The sequence below is a fragment of the Balaenoptera acutorostrata genome, chromosome 10 (assembly GCF_949987535.1).
Source record: "Balaenoptera acutorostrata chromosome 10, mBalAcu1.1, whole genome shotgun sequence".
Classification (NCBI taxonomy): Eukaryota; Metazoa; Chordata; class Mammalia; order Artiodactyla; family Balaenopteridae; genus Balaenoptera; species Balaenoptera acutorostrata.
Genome location: NC_080073.1, coordinates 26,962,667 through 26,974,671, shown reverse-complemented (window position 1 = coordinate 26,974,671; position 12,005 = coordinate 26,962,667).

Below are 12,005 nucleotides of genomic sequence, written 5' to 3'. Positions count from 1 at the left end.
TGGATGGGTTCCTAGAACAAGCATCCCAAGAGATAGTAAGTGGAGCTGCTAGTTTCTTAAGGCTCCAGAATCTGACACCATGTATTCCACTGGTGAAGTGACCATAAAGCCCAGATTAAATAGGAGGAGACACTGACTCTACTCATTTGATGAGAGAAGTGTCCAAAAATTGGGGGACCATGTTTCAAACTAACACATCTTCAAATAACCACATGAGGTGTATTTTCTATTAATACATCCCAATCTTATAGACAAGGCAACTGACACAAAGAGATATTCATCAATTTTTCCCAAGGTCACGCAGCTTTTACATGTCACCGAAGACCTGAATCCAGGTCTTCCTGTGTCCACAGCCAGGCTCCAGTGACGCTGCTGTTCTGTCTCTTCTTGTGATTATAAAACTCTATATAAAACTCATATAAAACTCTACAGCCTTCATAATTTATAGTCAGGATTTGCTGCTTGAGAGTAAATGACCCAGGAGTTCCATAAATTGAGAAAAATATGGGTAGGGATCTCATCTGATAGTGAGTAGATGAAAAGGTGAAGGAGCTCAGAAATCTGTGGAAGAAATATGGAAGGATTAGCAGACACATGATCAATATGATGCTTGAATTGAAGCAAAATAATAATAAGAAAGTCACTCTTGACTTATTAACTTTAAAAAAAAAAATTATACCAGGTAGAGATGCACATCCCTTAAGCATGAACTGAAATTCTTTGAGCCTTTAAGAGGAAAAATGCTCTAAGTGAAAAGTAATTGTATTATAAGCTGAAACAAGCCCTATCAGCACATAGCAGGAGTATGTGTGTTTTTTTCTTATGTCTCCAGAACTGAATACTAAATAGGGTCTAGTATTTTTTTCTGTGATTTTAATTATAAGTGGTACTTAGATATTCAACATGAAACTCAGTTCTACCCTTTGAAAATAACCCTTGCTCTCTAACACAAAATATAAAAATATTCAAAATTCAGTAGGGTGCAAGACACATTATTGGCTTGTTGACAGAACACATTTCTTCCTAGAAGGAAAACACAGGAGCCATTCAAAGTCATAGAAATAAATGTGTTTTCAAGTGTTCAGCGTAGAGTGGCAGTTTGGTTTCCAACGACATTCTTTAACTTCGAAAGGTGTGCTTTCTGTTTTTAAAAAACAAAAACTCTTTAATCCTGAGAAACAATGTAAGGACCGTTTTTTTGTTGTTTTTTGGGGTTTTTTTACATCTTTATTGGATAATTGCTTTACAATGGTGTGTTCATGTCTGCTTTATAACAAAGTGAATCAGCTATACATATACATATATCCCCATATCTCCTCCCTCTTGCATCTCCCTCCCACCCTCCCTATCCCACCCTTCTAGGTGGTCACAAAGCACCAAGCTGATCTCCCTGTGCTATGTGGCTGCTTCCCACTAGCTATCTGTTTTACATTTGGTAGTGTATATATGTCCATGCCACTCTCTCACTTCGTCCCAGCTTACCCTTCCCCCTCCCTGTGCCCTCAGGTTCATTCTCTAAGTCTGCGTCTTTATTCCTGTCCTGCCCCTAGGTTCTTCAGAACCATTTTCTTTTTTTTTTTTAGATTCCATATATATGTGTTAGCATACTGTATTTGTTTTTCTCTTTCTGACTTACTTCACTCTGTATGACAGACTCTAGGTCCATGCACCTCACTACAAATAACTCAATTTCGTTTCTTGTTATGGCTGAGTAATAGTCCATTGTATATATGTGCCACATCTTCTTTATCCATTCATCTGTCAATGGACACTTAGGTTGCTTCCATGTCCTGGCTATTGTAAATAGTCCTGCAATGAATATTGTGGTACATGACTCTTTTTGAATTATGGTTTTCTCAGGGTATATGCCCAGTAGAGGGATTGCTGGGTCATATGGCAGTTCTATTTTTAGTTTTTTAAGGAACCTCCATACTGTTCTCTATAGTGGCTGTATCAATTTACATTCCCACCAACAGTGCAAGAGGATTCCCTTTTCTCCACATCCATTTATTGTTTGTAGATTTTTTGATGATGGCCATTGTGACTGGTGTGAGGTGATACCTCATTGTAGTTTTGATTTGCATTTCTCTGATGATTAGTGATGTTGAGCACCCTTTCATGTGTTTGTTGGCAATCTGTATATCTTCTTTGGAGAAATGTCTATTTAGGTCTTCTGCCCATTTTTGGATTGGGTTGTTTGTTTTTTTGATATTGAGCTGCATAAGCTGCTTATAAATTTTGGAGATTAATCCTTTGTCAGTTGCTTCATTTGCAAATATTTTCTCCCATTCTGAGGGTTGTCTTTTAGTCTTGTTTATGGTTTCCTTTGCTGTGCAAAAGCTTTTAAGTTTCATTAGGTCCCATTTGTTTATTTTTGTTTTTATTTCCATTTCTCTAGGAGGTGGGTCAAAAAGGATCTTGCTGTGATTTATGTCATAGAGTGTTCTGCCTATGTTTTCCTCTAAGAGTTTGATAGTGTCTGGCCTTACATTTAGGTCTTTAATCCATTTTGAGTTTATTTTTGTGTTTGGTGTTAGGGAGTGTTCTAATTTCATTCTTTTACATGTAGCTGTCCAGTTTTCCCAGCACCACTTATTGAAGAGGCTGTCTTTTCTCCATTATATATTCTTGTCTCCTTTATCAAAAATAAGGTGACCATAGGTGCCTGGGTTTATCTCTGGGCTTTCTATGTGTTTCCATTGATCCATATTTCTGTTTTTGTGCCAGTACCATACTGTCTTGATGACTGTAGCTTTGTAGTATAGTCTGAAGTCCAGGAGCCTGATTCCTCCAGCTCCGTTTTCTTTCTCAAGATTGCTTTGGCTATTCAGGGTCTTTTGTGTTTCCATACAAATTGTGAAATTTCTTGTTCTAGTTCTGTGAAAAATGCCATTGGTAGTTTGATAGGGATTGCATTAATCTGTAGAGTGCTTTGGGTAGTATAGTCATTTTCACAATGTTGATTCTTCCAATCCAAGAACACGGTATATCTATCCATCTGTTTGTATCATGTTTAATTTCTTTCATCAGTGTCTTATAGTTTTCTGCATACAGGTCTTTTGTCTCCTTAGGTAAGGACTGCTTTTATTTTTCAGTCAGTAATAAAAATCTTGGCCTCCATGATGTTCAATACACTAAGGTGTGGAGAACAAGATGATGTATTTGATCACCAGACTTTCACACTCCATCTGCACTGCTGGGACAATGCCTGTTGCATTCATTCTTGTAATGCCAATACTTAGTATTGTGTTTGTGTTAAGGAGACATTCAATAAACAATTGTTGAATGAATGAGATGTTTCATTTGTTTCAAGAAACAATATTTAGTCCTAATCTATGTCCACTTAATGGATTTAAATCAGATTCATCTATATTTAAAAATACACTTTACCTTGCTTCCTTTACTTGTTACAGAGAAACAGGCACCTTAGAGACCATCTCTTCTAAACCTTTGTTACAAATGAAGAAATGGAGCCTAGAATCACAAAATCTAGCAAACCTTGCCAATGTTCACAGATGTTGTAGTGATTCAAACCAGGTAGACCTCCATCCAAGTGAACAAAGACGTTGCTATCCTCATTATCAGTGTGAAACATGGCTACCCCTTACCAAACCAAACATGTGCCCACATTCCCCCAAGTGGGGTGTGGCCTGGAATAGAGGAGAATTTATCACATAAACAAATTCAAGCATTTGTTATTTCTTTTTTCTTTTTCTTTTTTTTAAAGCACCATTAGCCTTATTATTCTATCTTTACATCACTTTTTTTTAACTGCTACATTCAAATGTTGAAAAGTATCTGTTGTGTTTGTTACCAGAGTTCCTGGTACCCTGTAGTTTAACAGGAAGAAAACAAATATAAAGTTGTATTTGTTACAGCAACCTCCTGAGTCTCACTTGTTCTATATACTGGTTACGTCTATGGAGACTGGTTTCCCCACTCTGCTCAAGAGGCACAATGACTAGGAACCATGAAGATGGTTTCATTTCTTTTAAAATCAGTAGAAAAAAAGAAACAATCCAGATTGGATTACATTCATCCTTATACCAACAGAGTCATAAAATACAGTTGTTAATGTTTCTGTAGAGAAAGGGCCCATGAAAGCAAAACTTCCCGGGGTCCAAGAAAATCATGACGTGGCCCTGGGCTCTCCTAGGCTGCTTGAAGAACAGATGACCCTACAGGAGTGCACTGAGCTCATTGAAAATTGGGGCTCAATGGGTGTCCCTGGCAGTTGGAAAAAGTGAGCTGATGTCTGGCTCCCATCTGACAAATATCCTGGGTTAGGTAATGGTGGGGAAGTCAAAGCCAGCGGTGGAAACTGTGGGGGATGTGCTCTCTCAAAGTTTGCTGGGAAAAAGGATTCATACGTTTTTCTCGTGGACCAATCCTGGGCCTCATTTAAGGGCACTGTCATAGGGCTTTCCTGGACTGTCAATAGGACCCCAACAAAAGGGTGCCTGAAGGGACTGCCAGGTTCCTAAGCAGCTGCAGAAGGAGGACATGACCAGCTAAGGTAGGGGCACACGCCTCAGCTTAAGGGGGGCCAGGTGAGTGGTCCCTAACAGGAGTTGGGAGTGTCATTTTGAAGAAGAGAAAATCTTTCAGGCTGAAAGAGAATAAAGCAATTTATAACAAAGTCAGTTCACTAAGAGCTTTCTTGCTCCACTGACCTCTGTTTGTTTTTGTCAGAAAGATGTTAACAAGGCGAAGAGGAAGGGCCAGAAAAAGGAAGAAGAAGCAAACCACACCATCCTCCACCATGTGTAGGCTTCTTACCTGCATTAGGTCCTGGCTGGGGCATCAGAGAAGAGTAAACTTCTACTCAGTTTTGCCATTTTGATGATTATATGGGAATGGGAAGTCTACATTTCAGAATCAAGACTATTTCAAATGACCATCTAACATTTTATTAAGAGAGCAATCCAGTCATGCCTGAGGTTTGTTTCAGGGGCCTCAGGGACCTTCCCCGCCTCCATCAAATACATTTTAAAAGGATCAAGGGAAGGGAAACAAAACAAAACAAAACCTGGCAATTTGTTCAGTATCATCCATTTCAGCAAAAATATTCTGATATGGTTAAGAATTTCAGAAATGGTTTCACAAATTCAGATTTCCTGTCACTTGAATATTCATTATTTCACACCATGGAATAATCATTCTTCATGCAAACAAACAGACAAAATGAGCACAGAATTTAACACGTGACTTTACATGCCAAGTCATATGTGAGGCAAAAGAGTCCCCAAAGAGCCTTTATAGAGAGGAAGGTGCCAGTCAATAGTAACACGACATCCAGGCAGCAGAAAGACTGGGGATTGAGCAAATCCCCACTTCATGTTGTAGATCGTTGATCACATCAATCAGTCCATTCTTGATACATACAAGGCATGTGTTTGATTGTGATCGTTTCTGTTTATATAAAAATATTCATGGAAAATATGGAATATTTTGAAAATTTAGAGAACTTAATATCGAACATATTTTCTTATGGGGGAGTTGAATGGAGTTGTTTAGCATTCAAAGTGAGTCTCCCAAATATACTATTTTTTGTAATGTCTTCACTGTGTCAATCTTCAATTTCTAGGTAATTTTACTTATATGAAATAATTGTGAAAAAGATTTTTAAAATAACTTTAGTGATAATAAATGACTAAGAATCTAGGGCTTCCCTGGTGGCGCAGTGGTTAAGAATCTGCCTGCCAATGCAGGGGACACAGGTTCGATCCCTGGCCTGGGAGGACCCACATGCCGCAGAGCAACTAAGCCTGTGTGCCACAACTACTGAGCCTGCGCTCTAGAGCCTGCAAGCCACAACTACTGAGCCTGCCAGCCACAACTACTGAAGCCCGTGCACGTAGAGCCCGTGCTCTGCAACAAGAGAAGCCACGACAATGAGAAGCCTGCACACAGCAACGAAGACCTAACACAGCCAAAAATAAAAACAAATAAATAAATTTATAAAAAATAAAAATAAAAAATAAATGACTAAGAATCCATTTATATATTTAAGTATCCCCAATATATATTATACCAATTATAATATAAGCATAAATTCTATTTTCCTAATAATATAAAGATATGATGTGCTTATGAATACAGAAAATAACTAATGATGAATTTTCCTCACAAATGCTTGACCATGGAAAGGTAGGCGTGAGGGTTCAAGTTGAAATGAGTATTCACACAACTGCTTTTAGAATATGGAAAGCCTGGGACTTCCCTGGTGGTCCAATGCAGGGAACGCGGGTTCGATCCCTGGTCGGGGAACTAAGATCCCACCATGATAAAATGTAAAGTGAAAAATGTAGGCCATGTAATAATCTATATGGCATTATCTCATTTCTGTAAAATATAGCATATATACTATTTGAAATATATAATAATGTATGTATATTATATTTGGGGAATATATACATATATATGCATATATACACACATAATATATGCAAATATATTCATATATTTTATGTGTATATATGCATATATATCTAATATATGCACTTTATATATACACACACATGCACATATATCTCTATACAGGAGATTGTATATTCTTCAATGGAAGTAGCAGGTAGAAAAGAGGGATTTCTACCTTAAGTAGTTCTATATTATTTGAAATTTTATATGTATTACTCAAAATATCTGTAAAATAAAGAGAAGAAAGGCTACCAGAAGTGTTAATGTGCTTGTATTTCTCTCCATAAACTCTCCATATGCACAAACACATACAACTTACACATTAAACCAAAAAACATTACCTTTAATTAATCTTTATACAGCGAGATAAAAGCCATCAGAGAAAATTACATTTTTCTCTTGGTTAATTTAAACCATGCTAAGGAAAAAGTAATCCAACACTCATTTCATTAAATGAAGACTTTCATAAACATGCTCCATTTCTTATTCTACCATTAAGCACAATAGGTCCTTGGCTAGAGAAATAACAGCACTAAGTAGTGATTAACATTTTTTTTTTAACGTCAAGACATCAACCTGGGATTGCTAGATCTATCATATTTTAAAATTAAATTATTTTTTAGAGCAGTTTTAGGTTCACAGCAAAATTAAGCAGAAGGCACAGCGACTTCTCATATACCCCCTGCTCCCCACCCCCATGAGCATAGCCTCCCTTGTTATCAACTTCCACTACCTGAGTGGTATAATTTTCACAATTGATGAAGCTACACTGACACAACATAATCACCCAAAGTCCATAGTTCACACTATGGTCACTCTTGGTGTTGCATATTATATGGGATTGGAAAAATGTATGACATGTATCCATCATTATGGTATCATTCAGAGTATCTTCATTGCCTTAAAAATCCTCTGTGTGCCACCTATTCATCCCTCCCTCCACCCTAACCTCTGGAAACCACTCTTGTTCTTCCTGTCTCCATAGTTTTGCCTTTTCCAGAATGTCATATAGCTGGAATCATACAGTATGTAGCCTTTTCAGATTGGCTTCCAATGTTTAAACGTACATTTAAGGTTCCTCCATGTCTTTTCATGAATTAACAGCTCAATTTATTTTTTTAATCAAGCATGTTCATGTCACCTCATTAGTATTTAACGTCCTATAACACTAAGGTAAAACAAGATATCCTTTGGATATCTTGAAAAATAAATGAGAACAGTGCTTTTCTTGAGAACAAATGATGTTCCAAAAAACATTACCACGAAGACTGAAACTAAAGAGCATATAAAGATTGAGAACGTGGAATGTATAAGAATAAACTTAACCAAGGAGGTAAAAGACTTTTACAGTGAAAATTATAAACACTGATGAAAGAAATCAAAGGCATAAATAAACAGAAAGACATCTGTGTTCATGGATTAGAATCCTTAATAAGGTTAAAAATGTCCATAGCACCCAAAGCAATCAATCTACAATCAACGCAATCCCTATTTAAATCCCAAGTGCATTTTTCACAGAAACAGAAAAAAATTTTTAAATTCATATGGAATCACAAAGACCTTAAATAACCAAAACAATCTTTAGAAAGAAGGACAAATCTGAAGGTATCATGCTTCCTGATTTCAAAATACATTATAAAGTTACAGCAATTAAAATAGTTGGTACCCACATAAAGATAGACGTAGACCAATGGAACAAAATCAAGAACCCAGAAATAAACACAGGCATTTACATTTAACAGATCTTCGACAAGATTGCCAAGATTACATAATCGGGAAAGGATAATCTCTTCAACAAAAGGTGTTGGGGAGGCTGGATATCCATGTGTTCTTTACCACAATTAGAAACAGTTGAGAATGTAGGTGATCATCTCCCTAATATTTAATTAGGTAATTGGTGTTGGTAACGAAATAAAAGGCTCATCAATATCTCCAGTTTCCAATTATGATCTGAGAGATGCATATTTTAGACTTTGGATAATTAGAAGGTATTAAAATAAGTTCAAACTCTCAAGAATTACTGGCTTCAAACTTGGCTTCACTTCCATTTAGTTGTATGAACTTGGGCAAGCGATTCATCTGTCAATGCTTCAGTTTCATTATTTGTGAAATATGGATAATAACTAACTCATAGTGTTTTAAGGAGCTTATCATAGTGCTTGGCACATAGCAAACTCTCAATAGAAGTAACTTCCAGGGATGCTGTTGATGGTAACTGCTGACCATGGTTTGGGGAAAGGATTCTTTCATTTTCTGTCTCATCTCCCTCTTTCTTCCTTTTTTTCTAGATTCCTTCCTTCTCTCTTTTTTAGTATTTTTTTTTAAACCTGTCTTCTATTTCTGGCAAAGAGCCTGTGTAATTGTACCTTTCTTCTGGGTATTATTTGCCAAGCAGGTGAAAAAGTGCAGTGCAATATAATTTAGTAAAACCTAATTTTAGGTTCTGGATTTGTGCTTCTCTCTGTGTGAGTGGCCCCAGCAGGGTCCTCACACAGCTGTCAAGTCCTGTGAAAGAACCTAGGCCAGCAGAGAATATGACCGTGAAGGACCAAAAGAGTCAATTTTCTAATGTTTCATATTTGACTTAATTTTTTTTTTTACTTAAAGGTTTAGATTAAGAAGGAATAAGTAAATGTGTTCTTAGAATCACTGTACAGGGTAAGGTTTTCTTTTGCCTCGTTCAGAGCAGATGCAAAAGCCATTTTGTCATACTGCAACACAAGGTCTAAAGACCATCTGGAGAATTTATTAAAATTAAAAGGATGCAATACAATTTGGATTACATACTTTTATTAAAGATATGAGAGAATCGATCTGATCTTTTCTATCTTCACCATCTGTAAGTTTTTTATATATAAATGTTTCTTAAAACAAGAATACAATTATTAGAGATTGCAAACACTGCCAAGTAAAACTATTTTTTAAGAAAATTATAAAAACCCCTGCCAAAGCTCTAGTTATAAACATTAAAGAAATAAAAAAACTTTCATATTGAACTGTTAGTTTTTGAGGTGTATCAGGAAGCCTCTCTCCTAAAAATGTTTTGAATGACTCAATATCCTTACCAACCAAAAACAGAGAAGTATTTTGGGGGAAAAGAAATATGAATTCTGAAAAGAAGAAGGGAAATAGAAGAAAACAAATGATTTTTCTAAAGTGTTAATTATAAGTAGTGGCTGTGTGATAACTACTTGGGGTGCAAATATCATAGACCATCTCCTTACCACTGGGGTAGGTCATATTTCTTTAGCAGCTTTCTGTATTAGATTCTTCTGAGTGCTTAACTTGTAACTCCTTTATTCTTTCTTACAAAGTGATGTGGGTGGTATAGTTATTAAGCCCATTTTACAAATAAGGAAACTGAGTGACAAGAGTTTAAGGGACTTACTTGTTCAAGATCACACACCTAGGAAGTGATCAAGCCAGCATATGATGAACTCAGTGAATCTGATTCCAGAACTTGTGTCATCACCTTTTATGCTGGACTCTTGCCTGGGGAAGAAGAATTTACCTCATTCAAAAATTGCAGTGAGTGGTGTGAGATTAACTCAATGCTGTTGTGATCCATGAGTCCGTGAAAACAAGGGAGTGATCCAAGGAGAACGTCAAAAATGATGAGCAATTTGGAAAACACAGCTAATGATGAACGACAAAAATAATTAGAATGATTAAGCCTTTGAGAGGGGAGGGTATTTTTCTACATGTGTTCATGGAATAACAGTAGTAGTAGTCATAAGAGTAGTAACAGACAATGGTGCCCATCTTTACTTTCTTTCTGCAGAGGAATTTTGTTTATGTTTCAGCAAGAAAAATATTTTTGCCTAAAGCTTGTGACTTTTTCAGATTTGCAATGGAAACTGCATATCCTCTTTTTCTTGGAAAGTTATGAGGGTGGGAGAAAAATCATGACTCTGCTCTTTACTATCCATAAAAGCTTAGCTGAGATTTTTAAATTTCTTTGAGCCTGTGTTTTCTTGTCTGAACAAGAAACAGTACATACTTATATGGTTGATGAGGATATTAAATGAGGTATGCCTATAGGGGTGCTTAGCATTCTGTCCAGCAACTACTTACTACTTAACACATTGCAAGAGTCATTATTATGATTACTGTTACCATTATTCCCTGCGGTCAATGATAAGTCCTTTGACATGAGTTTTGGTCCTCTAATGGGCAGGTATTAAAGCCTGGTCATACTGACACAGATAACTTTTGTTTAAAACAAAGATGGAAGTAGAAATAGCAAAAGCATTTTGTGATGTGAGTTCACCTTGGCCAACCACCCTTGAAATTTTACATCAGTTCTGATAGTTAATTAAGAATGATCCTACTTGAATGCTAAAAATTCCATAGGAAGCCTATGGAATCTTATTTTGTGACGAAGTTTTAAGCCAAACAAAAAACACACATCCTTACATGTTATTGAAGCCATTTAAGACTGAAACATAGGTAAGTAAAGATGGCTTTACCTGATCATTGGGTGGAGAGATAATGCTATCTTTATTGTAAAATTAGAGATCTTGAAAATACTTCCACACCATCTCCTGCCCTATGTACCAGTGACCCCATGCAAACCAAACACACAAATAAATATTACACAAACACGCTACTGGCTTTTGCTTTCACCCTCACTAGTTAAGAAAAGATTTGGAAAGATAAGGTTAGTAGTATGAGTAGAGGGTGAAATATGTAATATTTTGAATGACTTTCACTCATTACGTACTTCCAGTATTTTAAATATCATAACGTGTGGGTAGTATTTCCTCCTGTATTAAGTTGCTATGGATAAAATTTTAAATTACTTTTTCCTTTTTGCCACAAGAGATATAGGAAGATTAAACCCAGGTATGTTATTCCCTGAGAATGAGATTTAATTTGCCTGAATAACTCAAGTCTGTCTACAGCAGGTTGCTACTTTGGTTTTTGGTAGTTTTGATTCCGGATTAACCCTCTTTGAGATTCAAAATGGTTTTTTGAATTTTGTTTATTTTCTTGTCATCAAATATTGGAGCTTGAACAAATTGGGCTTATGGTATATCCCACTACAAGGTAAGATCTGTGAATTCAGGAATTTTGTCAAGCTGTTTATAGTTTACAGAGCAATACTAACACACATTAGCAGGCAGTCCTTACTTGTCGAATGCATAAGTCAAGGTTTCTCGACCTTGGCAACTACTGACATTTTCCATTTGATTCTTTGTTGTGGGCAGCTGTCTTCTGCATTGTAGGATCTTGAACAACATCGTTGGCCTCTACCCTCTAGATGCCAGTAGGTGTCAGTAGCACCGACCCACCCCGCCCAGCTGTGACAACCTCAAATGTCTCCAATTATTGCCAAATGTCTCTTGGGGGAGGGAAGGGTCCACGCTGCCCTTTATTGAAACCACTGCAGTAAATGAATGTATTGCCTTGACATGTCAAAGGAAATCTTCCAAACTATAAGTTCCTGGCTGAACACGAATGAAGAATTTGGAAGCTATTTGATTTACATAATCAATACAGGGCACTAAAATGGATCATTTACTCTCCACCAATGTTAACAGGATTGTTGAATCATTTTGAGAGATTTGTTATTGTAAGAGGGA